This window comes from Phragmites australis, chromosome 9, assembly GCF_958298935.1.
Source record: "Phragmites australis chromosome 9, lpPhrAust1.1, whole genome shotgun sequence".
Classification (NCBI taxonomy): Eukaryota; Viridiplantae; Streptophyta; class Magnoliopsida; order Poales; family Poaceae; genus Phragmites; species Phragmites australis.
The window spans coordinates 8,593,359-8,614,407 of NC_084929.1; positions in this window are offsets into that span (position 1 = coordinate 8,593,359).

Consider the following 21,049-nt stretch of genomic DNA (forward strand, 5'->3'; position numbering starts at 1 on the left):
CACACGAGACGGCTCCTTCCTCCGACTCGTCGGCCACGTAGAGTACCGATTTCCGCCTTCGAAACGGAGATACGTAGTCTACGCTTTACGCCTTCCATCGTCGTCATTTAACCAGCAGTGCGTTATGGGCTTCCATCGCCGGATATAGATGAAACCCACTAAGTATCATTAATTGTTACCGTTTCCGTTTTCCTTTGCTCATTATCGGCTTTTTTATTATAGCAATTTTGATCTTTTGTTTTTATTAAAGAAGTACAAATATTTAGAAGTATGCTACGCTAACGGAGTACGTTTCACGACGAATCTAATAATATGAAAGTTTTAGATATCTATAGTTTTTTTTAAAAATATAATATCAAAATTTCTACAGTAAAAATAAAGACAAATAAACGAAATCAAAAGAAGTATTTCTCTCCTCTCTTCTCTGATGCAGAGATATCAACTCTCCATCTCTATTATTTAACGCCTTTCGATCCTAGCATCTTGCTCTAATATGTCCGTTGAGTGTTATCGTCGATCTCGCCCTGCCTGGTTGCCCGCCTCCCAGCCTGCAATCGCACGAACTGAACCGGCACAGCTGCAATGACCCACCCCGCCACCGCTCCCTGACCCGCCGCCTCCCTATTCTCTGTCTCTTCGTTTTGCAATCCGTCGTGCTATAAATCTACGAGTAAGCCGATACGGTCTCCAGATTTCTTACGACAAACCTACCACTTCCCGTGCGGTTCAAGCCTCCAATTCGTAGGGTATCACGTCTTGCCCTGCGTTCTCTCTTTCTTTTTGCATGATTCCAATTGTCCACTGCATTAGCTCTGATCTGTTTCAAAATTTCACCAGCACACTGAGTTGCTTCTATTTCAGAACCCCTGCAGGTTCATTCTACAATCTGATCCTTCCCCTCCAACTTACTTCCAGGATCAGATCAATTTCCCTTCATTGTTATCCACCATAGTTCAGTTCCAATCCTTGTTTGCCCTTTTTAGGTTCACTACTGTCTTTTTAGGTAATGTTTGTTTGGAGAGTGAGGTGGGATGTGATGATTTTATTCATGTATTTAGGAATGAAATGGAATGGTAGCGTTCGGTTTTTTTTAAGAACGGATCCGTCCCGAATCTTTGAAGAATATTATCTGATTCAGAATCATCTCATCCCACTGAACTCCAACCAAACAGCTAAAAAAAAAGGATGAATCCGCTCCGTCCCACATACCAAACACTACCTTACTGCTTCAATAGATGCCAACCATGAGAAGTCAATGTTATTTTTCAGGTTAAGTAGAGTTATTTTCCAAGTAGGAGTATTGTTCTTTATTTTCCATTTTCCAATTGTTTGTTTTATTTGAGTTATAGTTTTCATCAATTTTATCACCCTTTCCACAATCAATTATTGTAAGTGGCTTTAATTGTACATTTCATTTAAACAATTCATAGGACAGTATTATTCTATACAGTTCGTCCATCTTAATTAATATAGTGGTACATTGATTTTACCCCTTCTCATTTTTGCTACGTACAGTATTCTTAGTATTTCCATCCGCTCTTACTTGATGAGGATCTGTAATTGATGTACCTGTGACACTACAGTAAGCCAACTTCTGAGGGTATGTAATAGAGCTATCCAACTAATCTACTTCTACTGATATTCCATTGTTACAAATTAATAGCATTTTTTCCACATCAAAACTAATGCAAACACAACAATGCCTTATTTCTCTTACTTCATTATGCAAACAAATAGGTAAACTTTTTTCTAATATTTATTTCATAATCTCTTCTGTACTCTATTGATTTCCATCTTTGGCACAAAATAAAATTCAATTTGTGTATCCTGCAGCAACGCTAACTCTACTGGCCAAATTGTGTGAAAAAATTATTGTTAAATAGCTATCAAACTTTTAAAACAGTAATTTTTTTACAAAATTTAAATCTATATCTCATAATTTCTGCATCATTATATTGATTTTTCATCTTTCAAGCAAACAAAATGCATTTACAAATTCCGCAGCAACGTGCGGGGTCATCAACTAGTTTATTTAGGCGACAGAAACGTCGTTAGATTCACGGAACGGCTGAACTGGTTCGGGTGACATGTGGCACATGATGTTTGCAAGTTTTGTATCTTCCTTAACACAGGCATGCCCGGTAGAGTCATCTGGGGCGTGTTTGGTTGCCTGTACGTATGCTGTCTGGCTTTGTGCGTGCAGTAACGCTCGGCTGCCTATTGTTTAGTTGTCTGGATCGATGCTGACGTCTGTATTCGCCTGTGCAAACGCGTCGCCCCAGCCTAGCTCTGCACGTACGTCGGAATCGGGCGTACGTGCTGGGCCTGGCTCGATCGGTGCAAATCCACTGTACATGTAAATTTTTTTATTTAACCCTCGATTTTATTTAGGTACAAAAGTGGTCTAAAAATTCTAAATATTTTCATGAGTAAACTAGAGCTCACTAGCAACCTATTTTAATTAGGTTGATCTAAAAAGCCTAAGTCAATATTTAATTAAAATTCTCTAAAAATCATAAAAAATTCACTAATATTCTTATCCGGTGATGTACTAATTTATAAAAATATTTTCAGCCTTAGCTTATTTGGTAAAAAAGTGAGTTCCTTTATAATGCAATATATACTTATGCGGGTAACCAAACACAATCTCTTCTCAGTCAGGCTGAGCACGTACAGCCAACCAAATAGACCCTACTATATCTTTCCAACCTGTCTCAACTCAGCCTGTATAACTCATACAAGTCAGGTTGAGAACATACGGCTAACCAAACAGACCCCTGATGCTTAAGAAATGCACCGACTAGCCTAGTGCAAACAAGCTACTTCGAGTGATGACGTGGGAATAATCCACCGTGTTTGGAAGGTGGGCATCGGGCATTTCAAACCATTCATACTAGAATTATTCTATTTCATGTGAAATTCCTGCAAAATTATTACGAAATTTCTATGTTACAAATAGGTTGCTTTATTTTCGATTGAAGGATAATGTTTAACCTTATGTTCGTGATGGTCTCTAATCCAATAAATTGAAAACCGAAGCTTAGGTATATTTTGCACTTTTCCAATTTTTTGCTTGTTTATCAATCATCAATTAAGACAAATCGGACACTAAAGTGCGACATAAAATACACGATTCCATTCTAACCTCGATATATATATACCATATGTATTGACACTATAAAAAATACTACGTGGAAAAAGAATATTGATGACGGGTGAGAACCTTTATAGGTGTGAGCTCGCACCCGTCACTCTAAACGCGTTACCGATGAGTCATCATTAATGATATGTCTTAATCTGTCACTTATGATATCGTAGGTGACGGGTCATAACTGTGACTCGTTACTAACGTGTATATCTCATGTGCTATGGAGAAAGACATAAGTGACGGGTGAAGAGGTTACCCGTGACTTATGTAAATACATAAGTAACATGTAATGTTCTTTACCTGTCACTTATGTGTAGGTTACTCTGTAGGATTGTTCTGTTTTCTGGCTGCATCCTGAAATATAGCTAGGATCTGGTACCCGTCTTCTCCCTATAAATAATAGCAATGCATCTAAATCTATATCGACAAACATACTTATATAAGAACTCACTTCATCACAGAATCGCAAAGGTTATAAAATGCTAATCAATTTATCACAAAATCGCAAAGGTTACAAAGTTTCAATCAATTCATATTATATAAGACTTCACAACATAAGGTTTCTATAATGCAACTTATTATGTGTATTGATAACTTTAGACATCATGAACTTGGTGATCCGTTGTTGAATCCTCAGGAGTGCACCATCATTGAAAAAGTAAACCTAATAATCCTGTATAATTTGATGCATAACTAATGTCATGTTATCATGAAATTAAGCTAATTACTAAAATTAGTTATAAATAATCTTATACTAAACTTACATTGGATTGTGAGGAGCATGTAGTACGCAACATAGAATCCATAGATGTTGCCTAGTGGTTGTTGGTAAGACTACGGAAAAGAAAATGTATGTTTAGATTAAAAGGAAAAAAGCAACAACGGAGAGCATTTTGGTAATAAGTTTGGTAGCATTACCACGAATCCGGTCTTGTGTGTCAGTCTGTGGCCGTCTTTCGCGTTGTAGTCTGGATCAACTCGAAGGTACTTGTCAAAAGCCTTGCATAAAGAGGGATAAATTAGGGAACATTTGAATGTTAGAAAAGTTAAATATGTAAACTAAGCTAAGCAGAACTTACGCATCGAGGAGTCCTTTTATAGCGCTATAATCACGCTCTCCAGGTTTGCCTTTTGGTTGTACTGGTCTAGATGAATCAAGGTATCATACCAAGTTCCACTTAAGACAAATGACCAGTAAGATCCAATGACTACCGATGTTGTGGGAGTCCAACATGTAGTCCATTTTGGAATAGTGTTTTATTGCCCTGGCCACATAGTTCACAGTGTAGTCGCCATGTGTTTTGATGACAGAGATTGAAATGGCATCAGGGTCAAGAAATCTGATGGGCTGCTTCTTCTTTTTTTTTTCTTTGATTAAGTGTCTACAGATAAGAATATAGTTAGATTCAAGATTTAGTGGTATTAATTAATGAATGTCCAGTTTTAAGGAACTTACAATGTGAAGATCCGTAATAATAATATGTCTATGACATCAATGTTGAAGAGGTCATATAAATTATTGAAACCCATAAGGAAGTAGTTGTCTTCTGTTAAGAAGCGACGTCGTTTGGACTGTACGACTATGGATTGAGTCTTGGTTCTCTAGAAGTCTACATGTAGTAATTATGCAGTTGGACACATGCTTGTCCCACCCTTGTTAGGTCATCTACTATCAGGGTTTCCCATATTGGAATTTCGTGTGGGCTCTAGTTCACGCTGCTCCAATGTCCATAGACTTCTTTACCGGTACAATGGCCTTTGACTTCTTCGACAAGTGCTTCTTAGAGCATTTATTCCTGGCACCATTTTTCTTCTTTTTTGAGGTCTTTGGGGAAGACAGAATTGGAGCTAGAAGCGAGGCTGCCGGATGCGGAGGAGAGAGCAATGAAGCCGACTTCTATGGAGGATGAGAAGGCATTAAAGCTGTATTCTTTGGAAGTGAGGGGCGCGGTGTTGGTGCACTTGAGGCTCGTCGAGACTGAGATGCATTGGAGACCACGATGTCGGCCCTCTTCCACTGGATCCTTTGACGAAGATCTTCACCCAGAGTTGTGACTTCATCATAGGGGGAGCTCCAACACGTGATGGGTGGTATTGCTATGTACCATGTCCACCGTAACCATGGCACAGCTAGCATGTATCAAGACCGTAAGTAAGATATGGACGTCTGAAAGCACCTAGCCCCTTGCAATCTCGATGTAATACCCATTAGGCCTAATTACAAGGCTATAGGGCATGGGCCTTTCTAGTAGGTCAATCGTATCCAGCTCAGTCATGGCGGCTACTGGTTGATTGACCTTCTTGAAGGCGCAATTACTCTTTTGTGCAGTTTCGAAGCTAGCTTCCTCTGGGATGGAAATCTCTATTGCACGTCCACTGCACCCGACCTCTTCCTCTTCTTGTATATTCTGAGGTCTTCGGGAAAGCCGTATTTCTAGCACTAGGATCTGGATACACCTCGCACTCGACTTGAGTGCTCTGGGTTTCCCAGCGTCGTTGAGAGAACATCATGTTCCCTAATCCTGGTGAAAGAACCTTGACTAGATTCGGCTGACTTTTCTTTTACTTTTTCTGCAATTGACCAGGTTTCACTGTTTTTAAATGTGATTTCTCCACTTTCAGACAGCTCACCCCTTACACGCAAATATGACTGCGATCATCCCAGGAATTGCAACCAAAGATTCTTGTGGCCTTCTTTGGCTAACTTTTCATCCTTCGTCTACAATTTTGCTCTTTTCCCCACATACCCAGTTTCACCGATCCTGTGGTTGTGCTTGTTCCTAGCTCGAAGCTGCTTCTTTTCCTCACTCTCCTTTTTCATCTGCACAAAAGCTTCCCAATCTTCCTCTTTTAGGTGCTTGTAGCTCTCAAATGGCTCCACTCCTTTAGGCAAGTATCGATTAACATGCTTGCTCTTAAAACTTAGGTGAAGTTTCACGATCGCGTTCATTGCTGCCTTGACTATGACATTCGTTTGATGCCCACTCATATTTTCAAGGTACTCCATGTACTCCTTGACGACATTATCGAACAAGTCCCACTTTGCTTTACCACTGAGGTCATCGAACTTAGTCGTTATTGGCACCCTCTCTCGAGGAATGAGTCATGCAACCCTTCGGAATCTATTCAAGGCATTTTCATTTGTAGGTAGCCCGTCCTCATCGATTCCCGTGATAGTAACCTTGTTCGTCGACCACTGCGTTTGTGTCCTTAGCTTTCGGTCTCGTGCACCACTATCAGCTGTCTGACTTGGAGACTGCACTTCCTCACAGCCATGTGACGTGTCAGAGGATGTTATCGAAGATGCGTTGGGAGCAAAAGGTTGTGATGTAGATGATCGACGTGAAGATATTTATACCCTCTAGAGAGAAAACAAGGGGAGTTGACATAAACAAAAAATATTTCTCCATTTAAGAAGTATAAAATGCATTAACTCATCTCAATACCTCTTTGGCGGGATCATATTTAGGACTACTTGCACGACATCGGTTCTCCCGCTCGCACTGAACAGGGCTCAGGTTGTGCCTCACTTTCGTTGCTGTTGGAGGAGGACGACGAGTGCGGGCTTAGGCTCCTATCTTGTGCTAGAGTGCTCTTTAGTGTGAGCACCCTCTGTGCTTGTGGTTTCTTAGGGGTTGTTATCCTCTTTTGCCCCATGGTACTTAATCGACCACTAGATTATTGTTTTCCTAGAAAAAAAACTAAGAATTGTTAAACAATCTGGCTAAGTGGATTCAATTTGTACTGATTGACATTGAGTAGACAATTAAAACGCCAACATATATGTCCTAATTGAGAGGAATCAAATTTTAGGACATTATGTAAATAGAATCATATTTATTCCCAAATTAACCAATCTAATCAAAGTTTGGGCTTCAAGATTGATCCATATTAACCTAAATTGAATAATGTTTCTAACCTAAATTGGTACACCTTGTTAAAAGATAGATGAAGTAATTAAAGAGATAATATGAGCATGGATGTCATCCCACATAAAGATATACAAAAGCATAATAGAGTGTGCTTGTTACACATGACCTTAGAAAGGATTGACGGCAAATCATAATAAGTAGCTTCCAGCGTCATGTATACATTAAGAACTGAACAGTAGGAACATTTCTTGTATATATTTGCTCTCAGAAAATATATAACAATTGGTCCCAGGACTATCATAGTCCTACTCCCTAATTGTCCTATCAAATACATCATAGGCTGGGCAATGTTTCTAAGCTCTCAACTAGTAAATAGAACCTGGACAGAGTTCTCAAAATGAAAAGACTCATCAAGGATAGTGCTATTGTGCCAAGCCAAAGCATACAAACTCATAATAGAAGAGGCAAGTCACTGCCAAGACAAAGATAAAAATGAATAGCAAATTGCAAGATGACAGTAGCTGCAATTTGGATCTAGCACACTCTAGACTCACAACAGCACTAATCCATAGATCAAAAAGCAGGTAACACAATAGAGATCCAATCCATCAAATGTTTCTCGGTGTACAAGAACAGAACCGAGAATCACACCAATTAGCCTCCATGTGCTATCAATTTAACCAAACAAGTAGAGAATCCACAAGCCTACGCTAGTGTACTCAGAGAACATACCCAATCTCAGCACATCTATTCATCATCAAGCAAAACCGTATATGAACATGTGATGTCCAGAACATAGAAAGAGACCGCATGAAGGCAGGGCAGAAGGGCGGCTGAGTTCTTATTGGAGTCGTGCCAGCGATGGGGAGGGAGGTTGTCGGGGAGGAGTGTGTCTTGGTTGTTGGCACCAAATTCGATGGCGGTGCATTGCCCCCTTCTCTTACCTACTTTGACTCATATCTTCGGTATACCTCAATACAAGACAAGCACTGGTGAAGTGGAGGGTGGCACGATGGCAAAAGGGAGGGAGGTCGTCGGGGTCGTTGGGGAGGCAGAGGTCGCTGGAGAGGAGCGTGGTCATCGGGGAGGAGCGCGATCGTTGGGGAAGAGCACCGAGGTCACCGGAGAGGAGCATAGTCGTTGGGGAGTAGCACGGTCATCGGGAAAGAGTGCCGATGGTGCTGGCAGGCTTGACTATGATAGCGAGGGTGATGGGGCTCCGAGAGGGGCGGGGACTAGAGGGAGGCGGTGCTCAGAGTGCGGCGGCGCACAGAGGAGAGGGCGGCGGGTCAACGGTGTCCTGGTGCTCGGAGGCAGCTCGGGGTCGATGGAGGAGAAGCACGGTGGAGGGCGGAGCGTGGCGGGGCTCTAAGAGTGGTGGGGACCAGAGGGCGACGGGGCTTTGAGGGCGGCAGAAAGGCTCTGGGCGGCGGAGAGGCGCGGTGGAGCGGGGCGGCGGTGAACCCTAGCACGAATGAGTGCTGCCGGCAAGCATAAAATGACTTAGGTAAAATGACACGGAGGAGGGTGGGGACTCATCCTATATATACATATATGGTCATAGGTGATGGATGATACTATTAACCCATCACCCATGACTCATAATAAGTGACAGGTGAAGAGTATCACCCATGACCTTTTACTTATAATAAGTGACAGGTGAAAAATATCATATGTCACCTTTTACTTATGATCCACTAAGGAGGAAAATGAGAGTGTCAAACCATCCAATGAAGAGAAAAATATTTTGCTGAACTAAAATTCAAATAACTTCAAACCTAAAATACAAAATTGACATTAATATTACAAATTCAAATAACTTGAAACCTAAAATACAATTTTTTCATTAATATTACAAATTCAAATAACTTGAAACCTAAAATTAAAATTTGACATTAATCTTACAAATTCAATATATAAAAATTCAAATTTGACACTTAACTTCAAATTTGTCATTTTCGTGCTTTCTTGACATGGATCCCTTCATTATGGTCAGAGTATAGGTATGGACTTTTCTTGGTCGACGAAAGGCATGTCACGATTGCAGTAGTAAAAGGGGGCTTTCATCGAATTGATTGAACTCCTCCTCATCAATGACGTTTGCAACTCCGATGATGCATCTTTATCTAGCGAGAACCACATGACATTTCTTCTTTATTGTGTCAGTCACATAAAAGACTTGGCAAGCATCTTTAGTGAGTACAAAGGGTTTAGACTTGTATCTAACATGTTTGAGATCAAATGCTAGTGAATCCATACTTGTCATTAGTGACACCTTTGCCCCATGTACCCAACAGCACCAAAATAGGGCTACATTGAATCCCAAGTAGTTTAGCTCTCAGATCTCCTCTATTTGACCGTAGTATGTGCTCTTCTGCAAGTCATTGTCATAAGCATCTATACGGATACCACTGTTATGGTATATGCTCTTCTCATCTTGGACAACCATGTAAAATGTGTATCCCTTTATATCGTACCCTTGATATGTCATAATTGTGTATATAGGCCCGATGCTAGTTTTTTTTATCAAAGAACTTGTAGGAGTACTCGATCGCCTGATTCAATCTCGGAACTAAGTCGTGAACCATTGCATATATTGCCTCATAACCCAAGCTTCAGTCTACCTTGGATTCTCTTCATGTAGCACCTGCTTGCTCATCAACATATGGGCACACTTCGCTCGTTTGTTGCAGCACGATGAAATGAGCTTGGTCGTATGCGTTCGGATCAGGAGTTATTGTCATCTTCCCCAGAACCCTTATTCCTACGAGCCTCCTCTCACGACGAGACTTAGGCACACCAATTGTGTTATTTGGGTCAATGTAATCAACAGACCACTCCAATGCATCCTTCATCGTGTAACCCTGAATGATGTATTCCTCAAGAAATGCTCAATTCCTTACGTACAACTTGAGAACGCCCATATATCTTTCATATGGAAACATGTAATTTAGGAACACGACGCTAAAGTAGTGTATCTCATTCACGAGGTGAGCAGTGAGATGTACCATGATATCAAAAAAGGATGGTGTAAAATACACCTCAAGAATACATAGAGTCTCAAAATGTCTTTTTTCTAACTCCTTCAGCTAGTCTGGATTGAGCACCTTTTGTTTAATTGTATTGAACAAAAAGAACAGGCTCAAGATAGCTTTGCAAATCTTAACTGGGAGGATGTTCCTAATAGCTACCACAAATAGTGACATCATCATCACATAGCAATCATGGGACTTCATCATGGTAAAATTCATTTTAGCTCTTTCACTGAAACAAGTCTTGTGATGTTGGATGAGTAACCAAAAACTTTCACACAATGCAAGAACTTGTAGAATTCTTTTTCTCTTTCTTGGAGAGAGTGATAGCTAGTGGTGGTAGGTGTTTTCCTTTGTTCGTATCATATGCATGGAGCTCTGACCTTAAGCTCATTTTTTCAAGGTCAGCTCGTGCGTTCTCATGATCCTTTCCTCTTCCTTTCATTTGGAGCAATGTACCAATCAGACTCTTACATATATTCTTCTTTACATGCATGCTGTCGATAGAGCGGCGAACATCTAATTTTTCCCAATACTCTAGCTCGAATAGTATTGATTTCTTGTTTCACATTTCTTTTTGTTCTTCATCCTTGGAGGATCATTTTTGTTTGCCAAGGACAACATTGATATTCTTAATCTGAATGTGGACATCTTCCCCGCTGAAATACCTTAGATGTAACGCTTTCTCCCTTGTGTCATCTAACTGCTTGTCCATGTCGGTACGGGTGCTTCTTGGAGTTGTTCAACCTCAAACTACATGGGTCATCTAAGCAATGTGTGAAAGATTCACCTTTTCTTTACTCTAACCTAGAAAGTTACGAAGTGCTGGCAGATCATTGATGGTGATGAACAACATGGCATACAAGGTAAAATACTTTTGCTTATACTGATTTCAAACCTCGACACCTTCTGACCAGAGTTTTTTAATATCATCGACTAAAGGCCTGAGGTAGACATCGATATAGTTGCCAAGTTGTTTCAGTCTTGATATTAAGATCGACAACATAATGTATTCCCGCTTGTTACAAAGTCATGGTGGAAGGTTGTAGATCGACAATACAACAAGCCATGTGTCATGTAAGGTACTCATGTTACCGAATGGATTCATACCATTTGTGCTCATAGAAAACCTAATATTTCTCAATTCTTTAGTGAACAAACCAAATATGGAATCAATAGTTCATCATTGAGTGGAATCCATCAGGTGTCGTATCATTGCATCATTCTTACAACCCTCCTTATGCCAACACACCAATTGGACCTCCTTTTCATTAGCAAACAAATACTGCAGACAGAGAATTATAGGAAAATACCACACCATCTTCCTAGGAGGCCCTTTACTTTTATTGCCTTCATCCCCATCACCACCGTTATTTCTACGATTATATCGATGAGTTCCACAAATGGGGCAATGATCCAGGTCTGCATACTCTACACGAAACAAGATACAATCCTGTTTGTATGTATGTATTTTTTTTTTCTATTTACAGTCCTAAAGGACAAATTATCTTCTTCGCGTCGTAGACGCCCTCGGGCACCAAGTTTCTCTCTGGTAGCATATCCCTTAGCAGATCCAACAATACTTCGAAACTCTTGTGAGTCCAACCATGGGTTGCCTTCAGCTGTAGAAGCTTTATGTCCTCAAATAATCTCATGTACTTCTCCTTACAGTTAGGATAAAGGGGCGCCTTGAAATCTCGCATAAATTCTTGGAATTTAGCAAACTCACCATTGTTATACTCGTTGTGCCACTCGACATCCCGCACCATATGATCCACATTCTCCATAAAATCCACGAGATCATTTTTATTGAAACCTAATATGTCTTCATCCTTGAGATCATGATCTATATCACCGGGTGTAAGTCCTTGATCCACACTGTCAGAATGGAGGCTCCGATTCATCTCTCCTTTGTTAAGGCCTTCCTCGCCATGTTTGTTCCAACATGTATAATTCTCTTTAAATCCATGCATGACCAAGTGTGCATGGGCATTGTCTAGCTTTGGAAATTTCTTATCATTCTTGCAATCACGACATGCACTATACATTACTGTTTTACCATGATTTTTTATATCCACCAAAGCAGCACTCATTAAATACTTTACCCTGCTCAGGTACTTTGGACAAATCCGAGTCTCAAGTACATCCAACTTCTGTCTGCCATCTACAATGTAAAAATATTCATTCTTCATTAACAATTATTACCTTAATTTCATGATTAAGCATGCAATTAAAAATTCCATACAATTACACTAGATCTGTGGTATCTCACAGTAGATCGGGCAAACCTAGTATCAAATCTAACATAAATACAACTCACTTGTACTAAGATTTTGGATAAAGATGCAAAATGGTTGATTACAACTCAAAACACAAAAAATCTTCCAAATAGGGGTTAGAGGAGGAGGAAAGGGGGAGATGCAAACTTTCAAAGACCTAGCAATAATTCAAACTTCAAATCAACAAGATATTGGAGAGTCTCAAGCAGAATTGAAGAAAATCACAAGAACCATTGGGCACGTAGTACTATTGAGTCTCTATAAATGTTGGGCGCACTGTAGCTGGCAAGCTATAATACCAGAGCTAAGTCATCAGTGACGGGTCATAAGAGTACCCGTCACTTATGACTGGCCCAGGTTATCAATGGGAAGTGATATATTTCTACCGATTGATAACATATATAAATAGGTAGTTATAAAGCATTATCAATGTCTGTTTTTGTTTCAAACTGACAATAATAATTATACAATATCTATTGGACATGGTTGCCCTTGCCCCAAGCCTGAGCAGAATAGAGAGAAGCTACGATTTTGCTCATCGGTGGCCATTTGTGGCGACTTGTGCTTGGAGCTTCATAATTTGGAGGAATCACATACCCTAGGTGCTCCAAGGTTAGTAACTTGATCTATATTTTATTTGCAGTTAACTTTACTTGCTTGATTACTCTAGGTTTCAAAAGTAGGTGATTGTTCTATGGTGATGAATATTTAAGGAGCTAGAGTTCTAATTGAGCTCTAATTTAGAAAATAAATTGCAATTACCTCATTGCATATGTATGAAGCTTGCTTAGATCAGGATCTAGCTATAATTTAAGGTTTGGATTTAGTTCAATTAAGTTTATGGTGGATCAACTCGAGGGATATTTTTTTGTTGAGATTGTTCGTATAGTAAATAATATGGCTAGGTCAATAACTATCTAGGTAGATGAGTTGTGTAGATCATTTAAATGAATTTATATTAGCTAGGTTTAAGCATATTTTAATTTTAATTAAGTAGCATTACATAATTAACTATCATTAATAAATTTAGTAAATTAAGATAATTAATAAAATATTGTATCATCAAGTATTAATTATTAAAATTAGTTTTAAACTATGATTGTTCATATGAAATTTAGGTAGATTAATTACATTGTTCTTTTAATGCATTTATCACTGAGTATATTAATTTTAATTATTTAGCATTATATTCTTATTTGATGTTTATTCATTTAATGGATTTTAAAAAATGAATAAATCATTATGTAATCATTTATTGATTTACTGAAATTTAGTTTGTTATAATTGATTGTAGATAGATTGAAGATGAATGTACGATGTGGATCATTGCTCTCTAGAGTTCGTGAACCGTGTGACTACTTTTCTGAGAACGGCCATAGAGTATAAGTCAAATAAGCATGCATATTATATATGTTCTCGACGTGTTGCTTGCAAGCATGGAAAACTGTTTTCTACCACAAAGCAGATCCATTCACACTTCATTCGAAGGGGTTTTAACCTTGACTATACCTGTTGGATCAAGCACATTGAAGATGAGATAATACAGAAAGAGCAAAATATTGTAGAAGATAAAGACAACAATATGTCGGCTAACATTAGATATTGTTCTGATGCAAATAGATTGGTCGACAACAATGAATATGATCTAGATTAAATGTTGTGCGATTGAGAGGGGACAACACCAATGAAAGATAGTTTCAATAATTCCAATGTATGGTACAAGACTCTAAAACATCATTGTTCCATTGCTGCAAGGAGCACACAAAGTTACATACCGTCCTTTCACTACTGCAATTAAAGATAAGCAATTGTTGGTCTAATAAGAGTTTTACAGAATTGTTATGTCTCTTACGGGATATGCTTCTAGAGAGAAACATGTTATCTAAAACCACGTAACAAGAAAAGCAGGTTGTCTACTCATTGGAATTGGAAGTATAAAAAATACATGGATGCGCGAACGACTATATCCTAATAAAAAAGAGTATGCAAACTTGGATGTGTGTCCGGTGTGCAAAATATCGTGATGTATGCTCAACAATAATGACTTCAATGATAGCGATGATGTCGGAGTGAAGCTTAAGAAGAAAAGACCCCCGCTAATTAAGAACATGCTGTAATTTGTCATATGTCAATTAGATAATAATATGCATTTTTATTTGTATTAATATAATCATAATGATGTACAATAAATAAGCATTAGTGTTAATTATAATGCAAAATAACCAAGAACAATAAAATAATATCTCTACCGCTTCACAATAAAAACTGACAATGATAGAGTATAACTGTCGGTTGATAAATTAAACAGGAAGTGATAGCCCAATTACCACTTCCCGTCTAATTACCAACCGATAATGATAGGTTATCATTGCCTGTTTGTATTATGAACCGACAATGATAGACCTCTCCAATATAACTTGCTCGTCAATCCCCCTTCAACATTTAGCCATTTTCAGCCCCTCCACATCCTCCTCTTTGCGCTGCCACCACTCTGACACCGACTTGCCTCCACATCCTCGCCTCACATCTCCGCCGCCGACTTGCAGATTTGTCGCCCCTCCACGATGCGGCCCTCCAGATCTACCAACCCCATGCCGCCAATGTCATTGCACCTCCTTGCCGTGTCCTCCACCCCGATGTTGTTGGCCCCTGTCACGGCCTCCACCCCGACGCTACCAGCGTGCCACTGGCCTCCTCCACCCGATTCCACCGCACGCTCATGCCTAGGCCTCCTTCATCCCTACCTCGTCCATGTCGACCCATCTGTCGTGTCCTCATCAACCCGCACCACCGCCCCCTTGTCGACCCACTCTATCATGGCCTCGTCGATCCTCTCTATCATGGCCTCGTCAACTGTGCCACTAACACCCCAGCCCTGCTTGATGTTGTTGTCGATACCTTGCCCTGACCCCTCCATGCGATCACCATCGATGCCTGGACCTCTTCTTCCTCCATCATGCTGATGCAACCGCCGCCCTCCTCGACACGGACGCACCCACCACACCTCGCTCCCTGCACCAGCCTCCGCCACCCCAATCAGTGATGTTTGCTCACTTGGATGCCACTACAAGGAAATAAGGCTTTTGCCACGGAACATATTGCAACGGCACATAATTTGTTGCAACGGTAACAGCTTTGCAACACGGTACTATTTGTAACGGCTGGCAACGATTTTTAAATCGTTGCGACAAACGTTTATTGCAACGATTTTGACCTTAATGCAACGATTTTCCCTCGTGGCAAAAGCCCGATTTCCTTGTAGTGATGGATGGATCCCCTTTCTCTGAATTAAATGATTGGTTGAATTGTGAGCAGCCAAGAACTAGTAGGGTTACAAATTGGTTGAATTGTGAGCAGTGTTGGAATGTCTGTGATTTTCCTGTCAAGGAAGCTGTGTGTGGAGGCAGGATTCTAACACGGGTTGCTCGTTCTTGTTCAAGCATTTCCTTGTTCACTTTTAGAATCATCCTAAAATTCTGAAGAAAAAAGGACATTGAAATTGATTTGATGTCCCTTAAGAAAGGCTTGATCGTGCGTGCTTTTATGATGTTTGAGAATGGTACCACCTAACACATTGTTCAGTAATGTCATATATACTTCTCTTTTAAGTCTGGTGTTCGTTTGAAATGAAGAGAATACATTTAGATTTCACAAAGAAATGCTTTTATGAATTCGCCAGTAGGGTTTGAATTTGGTAAAGAATAACTCTAATGAAACTAGTTGTAGCAAAATAATCCGGCATGTGGTTCTAGCAACCACAATTTTCTGCTGAGTTTACCCCAAAATGAAGGTCCTGCATGGCGATTAGTCAGCTGAAGCTAATCTAGTATTCAACAATTACAAAATATGCTTCTTCTTCCTCTAGTAAATAACATGAACTGCACAGGTGAACCTTTGTCTAAAAATGATGACATGAACTGCACAGTGCCTTATATATATGAAAGAGAGCTACATGATGAACATATCATTCAGCAGCCGTGCACTTCTGTTAAACATTTTAGTAAGCAATGTTGTAGCTTCATGTATGCCTCTCTCGGTTTTATGTGTACATTAGTTTTTACATTTTAGTCAGAAATGTGGGAAATGCCATCTTCTTTACATAGATGAATGAAATACATGGTCGACGCCGAATGTGCTACGTATCTTTTGTGTTGAGAAATACATTAGTTTTTACATTTTAGTTAGAAATGTGGGAAATCCCGATGGATGAGTGATAGAAGAGAAGCTATGGATAGTTAATTTAGAAAAATCTAGGAAATGTCATCTTCTTTACAAATGTGCTACATATATTTTCTGTTGAGAAATTCAAGTTAAAAATGTTAGGTATTTTTAGTTAGCAATCAATTAGAATTTTTTGCACTTGAATCATAGATGAATGAAATACATGGAAGACGCCGATGGATGAGTGGTAGAAATTTTAGATGAAAGGATGAATACTTGAATTGATAGAAATTAAGTTGGATTTAGTTAAATTCCCCTCCATTTCTCTTTTGGAGGCCAACTCACTCATGAGTACTTGAATAGATACATGAATGGATAGTTGAATATATAGTAGAATGAATCATTGAAAGTTTAGTTGGATTTAGCATTTAAGCTACATTAAAAAAATCATCTTATCATTTGGATTATATCTGGCATGGCAAATTAGGCTGCATTTGAGAAGCCATTGATGAGAATTATTGCTCGTGAATTGATCCTGGCACTATAATTCTCGCCAAGGGCTTCTTCGTAGCCGACTTTGTTTACCCTGTCAGAAAATAGAATGATGATGAATGGATTGCATCTGGCATGGCAAATTAGGCCAGTGGCTATAAACTCGTAGGGGGGGATTATAATTCCGGATTTAATCCTAGCGCTATAATTCTCGCCATGGGACTTTTCGCCGCTACCTTTGTTTAACATGTTAGAAAATAGAAATTTAGAGTTGTGAGAAATTGCTAGGGATGGCACCCTCCAACTGCTCGTCACCCGTGGACTCGGTAGCATAAAAAAGGGGCCTCTTTCCTAGGCCTGGTGCCAAATGAAGATGGGACCTTCAACCAGAGTGGTAACCAAAGAAGTAGCCCAAGTGGTTACCAACATGAACCAACATTCCTATATACAACAAGTGGTACAGCTAGCTCTTAGCCAAGCACAAGCCAACAATGCTTTAATCACCAGCCCCAGTGCTTGTCACAGTAGTTATGCATCCACATGACTTCCCAAAGAGGACTTAGCCCATTATCCTATAGATGACATCACAGTACGAACACTGTGCAAACATGTGCCTGCTTTGAACATTTCACTTGAGGCATTTATGGGGTTGGTTTATGCATTAATGGAAGGGAGGTTTTGAGCACCCGCTCGATACCACACGTCGAGCTACACCAGGGTCTAAGTGGATGAGTGTCAAGACCAATCAAAGGAATTAACCAATCTCATCTATGTGTTGAGCCTAGAAATCAATCCCAAAATATAGTGACTTCATAGATGAATATTATTACAATATCGCACTTAATCTTTTAGTGTCACATATCTGTGAGCACGAACCAAAGCATCCTTGGTAGAATCTCCTGACACAAACCGTTGGAGTGGCAAACTTCGTTGAGATCTGATGCCGTCAATAGGTTTAAGCATAGGGTGGCCTAAGTAAACCATTAGGAAAATATAAACATAAGAAGTCTTTGACCATAGCTTTTAGGTTTTCAGTGTCATCTTTTTAAGGCTGATCATGCTATCTAAGGCTGCGTTCTAGGTAGATATAGCACTGATACCATTTCTATCGAGACCAGTTAAAGGAATTAACCAATCTCATCTATGTGCTAAGCTCAGAAACCAATCCTAACACATAGTAACTTCATAAATGAATATCATTACAATATCACACTTAATCGTTATTAAATATCTTACAAAAGTGACATTCGAGGGCCAAGATCTAAATAAATTGCAACAGAGATACATAGACTATAATCCTTCATGACATTTTCATAGGCACGATTGACGTAGAATGCATCTTAGAACGATCTATTCTCAGCAAACTATTCGACTCGTTCTCCAACTGAGTGTTTTGTGATAGTAAGAGTGAGCACATGTCATACTCAGTAAATTGTGAGGAACAATATACATATAAAGGCTTGGCAACAATATGACAATATGACTCTTTTGCATAAAACAATATTTGAGTAAAACACTTAAAAAGCAATAATAATTCAATAAATAACAGTAAATAACCAACCACCTTAGGATTTCAACCATCTTGACTTAACCAACCTTCCAACCCCTCAACTAAGATTCCCACCATCAAGGTTGAACAACACGTCAATCATAGTTCCCACCACTATGATTAGCCAAACCAACCACCGTTAAGTTCGAATCATGTGAGATTTTTCTTGCCACTCATAACTATGAGCACGACTAATTAACCAATTTTACACTCTGTAGAGGTCGTACACTTTACCTACAAGACATAATCATACTCTGTTGCCAGTATCCATCAGTACCTTACACACTTCTCAGATGTGCGCCGAGTTAACCACTATAAAGCCTTTACAATGCCCCTCTTAGCACGTGCATACCAACTAAGGTTTCCCCACTGTGTGAATACACCTCATCAATCGAAGCTCCCTATTACGCTAATGGAACACCCTGGAAGTATACCTTTCCGTTCCACACAATCGGATGGTCTATAAAATGCTGAGGGTATGCAAATTAATTGGCTAGATCTGTCACATTCTAGGTTTGTGGTTGTACTATTTACACGGAAAGATCACTTCACGAACCGGTCCTTAGATTTGAGCAAGACCAACACATCCTAACTGTACAATCCATACCAGTCTCATCAAACTATTGCTCAAATTCCTATACCATTGATGATGAGTAGTATAGAACTGCCATATTCAGATACCACATGGTTTTCCGTTATTCTTGGTGCATATCTTGATCTTCGAGAAAGGAATCCCTGGACTTATGGAAACTGCCCACAGGTATCCAAGATATCTCATAAATAGGGAAGTTTGTCTACAAGAATGGGAAGGAATGACTTCAGAGGTCATACGACGACCCCCCTATGTATACAGACCCAGGGGATCCTGCGAAGGATAAGCCCTTACAATTTGACACAAGCCATCACATGCCATTAAAGCATGCGAAAGCTCTGACCCTCCAAGCATTCTACAGCTTAGATCTGTATTAGCATCTCCCCTCGACTAATCTCAAGGGAGAAATTCGATTAGGTTTAGATCTATCTAGGTTAGCCACATACCCCCTTGTAACAATCTCGAAGAATAATACAAGACAAACAAGATATATGGATATTATCCTAAGAGAGACCTGAACCTGTATAAAAACCTACCGCGTGTTCTGTGATTTGTCTATTGGAAATATCCCCTATTGTTTCTACAAGTTCGTTAGATCAGCAGTTCACCAATCATCAATAGCTAGTGCCATCCGTGAGGATCATGAAAATAGGAGTAGAAACATCTACACATGATATGCTGTCGACTTCGCCCAAGCCTGCGCCAAGGATCGGCTTCTCGGACAACTAGTTCTATGACAACTTCACACCCTTGACCAACGATGAGCCAACGATCGATCGGGTGGGCATCGACAAAGAGTTAACTCGTAACAACTCCAACTATGAGGTAAGCCACTTTATGGATCAGTATGCCAAGGACTACAACATTGGGTTTAAACCGCTCAGCTGCAAAGACAATCACAAAACTGATGTTTGCCAGAGTCAGGATCCTCCCCCACAGCTTCTGACAACATGGATTATCGACATACCTACTCGGAACACTCCGATGGCAAATCCTTGATGGATCTGGTTTCCTTCTCTAGTAGAGATTACCCCTGAGAAGTTTTCTCCTTTAGAGACATGAATGACAGCCTGAACAATCATGATGACAATCCTGTGAACATGTGGGTCCCTGCTGCTCTAGTTTCGGGCAACGGTTAGCTTCCGCTAGGCATGCCCCCCTACAGATCCTAAATCCGAATGGAGCTTGAGATCTAATGTCTCTTGACCATTAGCAGAGGGCTCATTGCTCTAGATTTACAACGGCATAGAGAATCCTCCTTTTACAAGAGCCTCTCATGCGCCCTATGACTGCTAATCTGGTGACCCCCGCCGCTAAGGGCTGGATTAACTCAATGACTAGCATGATGAAGGAGGCTCTTATTCAGGCCGGGAACTCCCATCTAGCTGTTGTTGGGGATAGCTCTAATCGGGGGAAGTCTCCTACCGCCCCTTGCCATGATGGGTCAGATTCAGATAGGCGCAATCCCTAGAACAAGATGTCCCAAAAAGATAATCAAGAACCTAAACGCCGAAGGACCTTGCCGATCAGAGATCATCCCATCAATGATCTACACAAGGTTATAAATCAGCAGAGGTGCATGAAGACCCCTGAGAAGTCATCAACTATGCCTCAGTGATCTAATCGGAGGACATCTCGACACCACTCGAGCAGGGGCCAACCTTTGACCCCGTGGGTAGAACACCCGTGGCCACTCAGACCGAGCAAGGTGCCACCAATGGGTGCCAAACTTTCTCTCTAGATCTACAGAATGTGAACTAGCTGGCACGGTTCCATCCTGGGTCAATTGAGAAGTACAACGGGAGCATGAAACCCATTGAGTTCCTCTAAATCTTCACCACGACAATCCAAGCAGCTGACAGGATTGAGAAGGTAATGGCAAATTCCTCCCGACAGCCCTTGAGGGGGTAGCCAAAACCTAGCT